Source organism: Crocodylus porosus, unplaced genomic scaffold (genome assembly GCF_001723895.1).
Source record: "Crocodylus porosus isolate Cpor-Errol unplaced genomic scaffold, CroPor_comp1, whole genome shotgun sequence".
NCBI lineage: Eukaryota > Metazoa > Chordata > Crocodylia > Crocodylidae > Crocodylus > Crocodylus porosus.
This window is the reverse complement of record NW_017728913.1, coordinates 7,746,714-7,752,529: the sequence shown is the minus strand read 5'-3', so window position 1 is coordinate 7,752,529 and position 5,816 is coordinate 7,746,714.

The following is a 5,816-nucleotide window of genomic DNA, read 5'->3' as shown; positions in this document are numbered from 1 at the left end:
GCTCGCCAGCTCCTTGAGTACCCTGGGGTGCAGATTGTCAGCGCTGGCAAGTTGAAAGCAAGTGAAAGCAAAAGAGAAGTCACATCCCCACTTTAAAGACAAAAATCTCAAAATCCAATATACCAAATGGGGGGAAGGGGAGTAGAAGTATTAGTTATGGCTATATAGCAAGGCAAAGATGATGGGATTTGAGTACATAAGTATAGTTAGCTTAACCTAACTCTCATAAGTAACAACAGCGGGGAGACTCAACAGCAGGAATTTTACAGTTTATATACCCAGGGTCCCTACAAAGTTTGTGTTCCAGTTGCTAGCGTGGGTTTAATCTTGCTTCCTCACTGTTATTACTGTTACTCATACAACTTAAGGCAAGGTAACACAGGTATGCTAGCATATGCCACAGCTATGCTTTCATCTTACTGCACAAGCATATCGTATACTGCCACTGTAATGGGACATGGAAAGAACAATGCAAGGAAAGGAGCCAGTAGAAGGATCCCCAGCTACCCACTCACAGAGGGCATAAGTCCTAAAAGAAAATAATGATAATTGGATGACACTGAGCTACTGTTAACTATTTACAAAAGTAAATTCCAGAGCGGCTCCACCTTTGTTCTTATACTTATCACTATTGGAATTCCATGCAGTTCCACCCAACCAGTGACTCAAACCGAACGCTCGGCAGCTGTTCATCTCTCTCAGCTACCATGCTAATAATAGTTTTCAGGAAGCAACATTCCAGGGACAGTGGCAGTCAATAGCCTCATGACATCTGAGGCTAACTCCCAATCATAAATAAAATGTACATTTTCCATGTGACGAGAAGAGAAAGAGAGAGAGGGAGAGAGGAGAGAACAAAAACAGACAAATCTTTCTGTGAAAGAAAACTGTTTCCAAACAACATTTTCTAGTTTAGGGCCAGAAGATCCAAATCTCTTTTAAGTTTTCAAAATGAGCCTTTAAGTACACAGTGAGGTTTGCTGCCTTGCTTTCTAGGTCCTGAACAAAAAAAATCTTGCAAACAGACTACATTTAGGGCATGCAATCTAAACAGAACATTTATGTAAACAGTTTTATTTCATTGCCTAGAAGTGAAAATGTGGTTGGGGTGCAGACCAGGGAACAGGGAAAAATGTAAATATTATATTGCTTGCCTCTTTGGGGGAGTGGAATTAAATGCTTTTACCCTACAAGGGGAAGTCCTTTGCAAGTAAGGACCACAGTTAGTTATAGAGTCTTGCCAGCATTCTTTTAAGAAACTCTACTTACATAAAACATTTTCCCATCTACTCCATTTCCTTGCTCCACGCAAAATAAATCTTCTAATACCTTATATAACAGCTTCACTGATCTCTCAAATTTTTTTAACTTTGAATTTAACACTACAACACAGTAAGCAACAAACTGAAATTCTTGGAAGCAAGCAAAGAGCCATTTTCCTTGTAAATGCTCTCAGTAGTTAATAACTTAATTATCCTACCAACCCAAGGGAAAAAATAGAAATGGAGAGTCTCTCTTAAGAATTACCAGCTTTAATAGGAGAAGGTATTTCAATATTTGCCATAATGCTTAAATATGGCTTTCAAGAAGCCTAATTTAGGTTACAGACAGAAGTTGACATGTCCCATTGTTCTTCGTAAATCACCGATGAGTGCACCCCATACATTGATTGCACTGTCTGAATTAAGTAAAAGCACAGACAAGTGCTGCAGACTGAAGTTTCCATTCACAGAATCAGCAAAGCGAGCACAGCACAGCTGCTCTGTGTGCTCACAGAACAATTTGCTCCAAGCAGAAATAGCTACAAGTTCTATGGGGAGAGGGAAAAAAAAAGATTTTCTCTTATCAGATTCTATGTTTTAGCATATTTCTTAGGAAAGGAAAAATGGTTCATTTTATAACATTTTAGTTTAATCCAAGTGCTGAATGCAGAGATATTTTAAGGTTATAGGGTGACCCTGGAACACTACCACTGTACAAAATAAGCAAATAGATGAAGACGGAGAAGTCCCCAGAGTGGTGGCACAGTGATTCAATACTTAACATTTCTTTATGATACATATCCAAAGCACCTTACGAATGCTAATCTACACAGCATTTGTGAGGAGTATACAACTGTTATACAGGATTGGTAAGTGACAGAGATAAGACTGAAGAGACTTGCTGAAAGGTATATTTCAGTGCTCCACAAATCTCTCTTTTTTTTTCCTTTTGTTTTTTTAAATTGTGAGGTATCAAGACTAATTCCTCACTTGCTTTTTGGAGGTAGTGCTTAAAAATAAACTAACTTAAACTGGAACTACAGACTTTAAATTGAAAAGAAAAGAACCAGTCTTCTGGCCACACTTACCTACAGCTGTAGAATTTAGTTTAACTTGTTTGGGTCAAAATCTTGAACAAAGCATAAGATTTTTTTTCTTTCAAAACACTCACCAATCTAAATATTGCTCTGACTACTACCAGTGTTATTGATGACTAAAATCAAACCTCAGAATGTAACATTATACAAGACTGGTAGTACCAGGCATAAATAAAGCCAAGGAATCATGCATCTGGCAATGGTGTGGAAAAACTTTTACACAGGGGTCAGAAAGGCAAAAGTCCTTTTACAAACAATTAAGAGGAATGTTTTTTTTTAAACAAGAAAACAAACAAACAACTTATTGCTGTTACTTGCAAGTTAACTAACACCTGAAAGCAGAGGAAAAAAATCCACCCCCTCCTTTTTTTAAATTTGATGATACAGGCTGTAAAAAGCCAAAATGTTCACTTATTTGTTAGGGGCATTTCACACAACAAGAAGCCTTTTTAAAGAAAAGGATTAAGGGGGATGTCAGACAGAACAATTCAAGGGCAGGTGAAACATCTAGAACATAAATTTAATGTGAAATCTGATAATTGTTATGATATTTTTAATGACCCCCCACAAATGCTGAATGGTAAGAGACTCACAGTCATACACAACTATTTATAAACCTAATACTGAATTCTAAAACAAAGGATAATTTATCAATGCTTTTTAAAGGAATGTGACAGTCACATCTAAATACAGTGTCCAAAGATTACCTAGGTCTTTTTAAGTAACTGGGAAACACATTTTCATGTTTCTTAATGTTGGGCTTAATGGAAAAAGTGTGCCATTTTACATACCCTCCTGGACATACCTTTTATTTTTTAATTTTCATTTAATGTCTTCTCAGATTCATCTTGGGGTTTTTTCTGGCCATGATACGTTAGATCTATAAACTGCATTTTGTTTTAAACTTTTACTAGACAGAGATGAGTTTGTTCAAATCAAAGTATTATTTACAGTTCCAAATATTTCCCTTAAAAAAAAAATTTTTTAAAAACTATTCAGATGTACCTTATCCATTTCACTATCATCTTGCAAACTACCTTAAATTACTAGTTAATAATTATTTAGCATTTTGTAAAGCTTTCACATTATTGCTTGATTTCTCCAAACTGATTCCTTCAGAAGGTTTTCTGTTTGAACGAATTCAACTGAAAACATGTTTCGCACACAGGCACACACAAGCATTTTAAATAAATACAAATTAAGAACTCCTCTCCCAGCAACAGTATGCCAATGCATGAATAAGATGACAACGGAGAAGAAATGCAAGATATTTTGAATTTGCTGCTAAAAAGATCTAGTTATTGCACAGAATCTTGCCCCTTATCCAGAAGCATGTTTCTTGCAATGATATAAAATGTTTCGAATGTAGTTTTAATACGCAAGCACGAAAGTTCTTCAAGGCTGTTCAAAATGTATATAGTAGCTTTCACTTGAACAAAATATTAGTACATTATGTAAAAGTTAAAAATAATGAATTAAATTACTGGAGCAAAAGGAGTTGCGAGGACACAGTATGTGGACTGAAGCACAGAATTTTAATCCAGAATCATATCAAGCTTTAAAACTTCTAGGAGAATTAAACCAACAATATTTTTAATAAATCTTATTATGCCATTTGCCTGGGGTGATGGCTTAACGTAGTTCCATTTAATAAACAGAGTGTTTAAGAATAAGTTCTCTCTTATGGTATCAAAGTAACTGCCATGGTTACCAGCCAGTGGCATAGGCTGTTACCCAGTACACCTAACTGGGTGTCAGACCTTGGGCCTTCATCGCTTCTGGGATGGACTACTGCAGTTCACTCTCTCACACCAGAACCTGTGTTACAGCTCCCTAAGTGTCAACTACAACTACTTCAGCAAGTCGAAATGGTGTTGGACCCTGCAAAGGATTCCTACTGGAAGCTGTGACAACACTTCAAGCCCTGTGAAGCTACATATCTGAATCAGCCCTATCATGTCTTTGTTTAACTAGTTCACTTCATTAACTACCCAATGAATTAATCTCCATTTCAAAGGTTAGGCCACTCCAGTAGAGATCACAGATAAACACTGCTGAAATAGAAATTGTTACTGTCAAAAATAAAATATGCATCTAACCCAACCTTTCTCCCACAAGAAACAAAAAAAGAGAAAGGTGTCTCCCCAAGCAGAAACTCATAGGCAGATCCCTACAGAACAGTGGAATCTGGTGGGAGAGTTATCAGTAGTTGGGTTTGTTTTTTCTGGTCGATATATTCATTTGGTTTTCCATGAGGAATTTGAAACTATTTAGTAAAATTATTTTATACACTTGCATAGTGCTATTAGAAAGCAGGCAAGTTTGGGAGCAGAGAGGTTATTGTGGAATAATTACTTTTCATTCTGGAAGAAGGAATGTTTTGACAGACGACTTACAAGGCATAGTTCTAGTAGAATAGCTATTCAAACTACAGCAATGCTTGTCAACGTTGGGAAATAAACAATTTCTCATTTTCTCCACAGAAAATAAGTTGACAGCTTTTTTTAACCAAAAATCATAATCAAATTTGAAAATAAATCAATGGAATTTTAAAATAACATTTTTATATTTCAAGGAAAATAAATCTTCACATTATGTGGATTAATTACTAGTTCCATCATCTGACAGGCTTATGGAATAGTGCCCACCTACTGAAAAACTATGGCTCAAAAGTTTATTCCATTGTGACAAGGCAGCATGTTTCTTTCAGTTAAAGCCTCGTTTAAAAAAAGAAGGTATATCTAATAATTGCCTCTTATTTTTATCTTGTCTAAAAACTCAACACATTCATTTAAAAAACTGTTTTTGCCCTATCACTTAAATACAAACAGCTTTAAAGCTATTGGCTTGCATAACTAATATTTTTTGACACAGTGTATTTTGCCTTTTGATTGAAGAATTAAGTTATTCTGTGTAAGTCACCATTTAGGAAAAGATGCACTTAGATCAGTGATTTTCAACCACAGAGCTGAAAAATCCTTTTTAAGGGTACTCTGGGGTACCAGGCAATTAGGTATGCAAACACTTAACACACCATTCACAAGATAAACCCAGATTTAAAATGGCAAGCCACAGTGTCAAGAAAATTTGGACTTGTGGATTTTCTGAGTTCTTTGCAACAGAAAAATTGCTATTATTTTTCTGTAGCTAAAGAACAACATAAAATAGTTTCTGAAATGGAGGCCACTAAGTTAAGAAGAGTTATAAAGAGGTGCCTTGAGCCTATAAAGGTTGAGAACCATGGCCGAAGCCAGTCCATGGGCTCATGGAGTCCCATATGTTAGGAACAGGCGCTGGGGCCTGGCCTTGCCTCCTCCCTGCCCCACATGCCAGGACTGGGCCCCAGTGCTGTCCCCACCCAGTGCAGTGTGCTGGGACTGGGCACCTGATCAAGCACACAGAACCTGTGGCTCTCCTTGGGTCTGTAAATTTGGTGTGCCTGGACCATTTAGTTTCT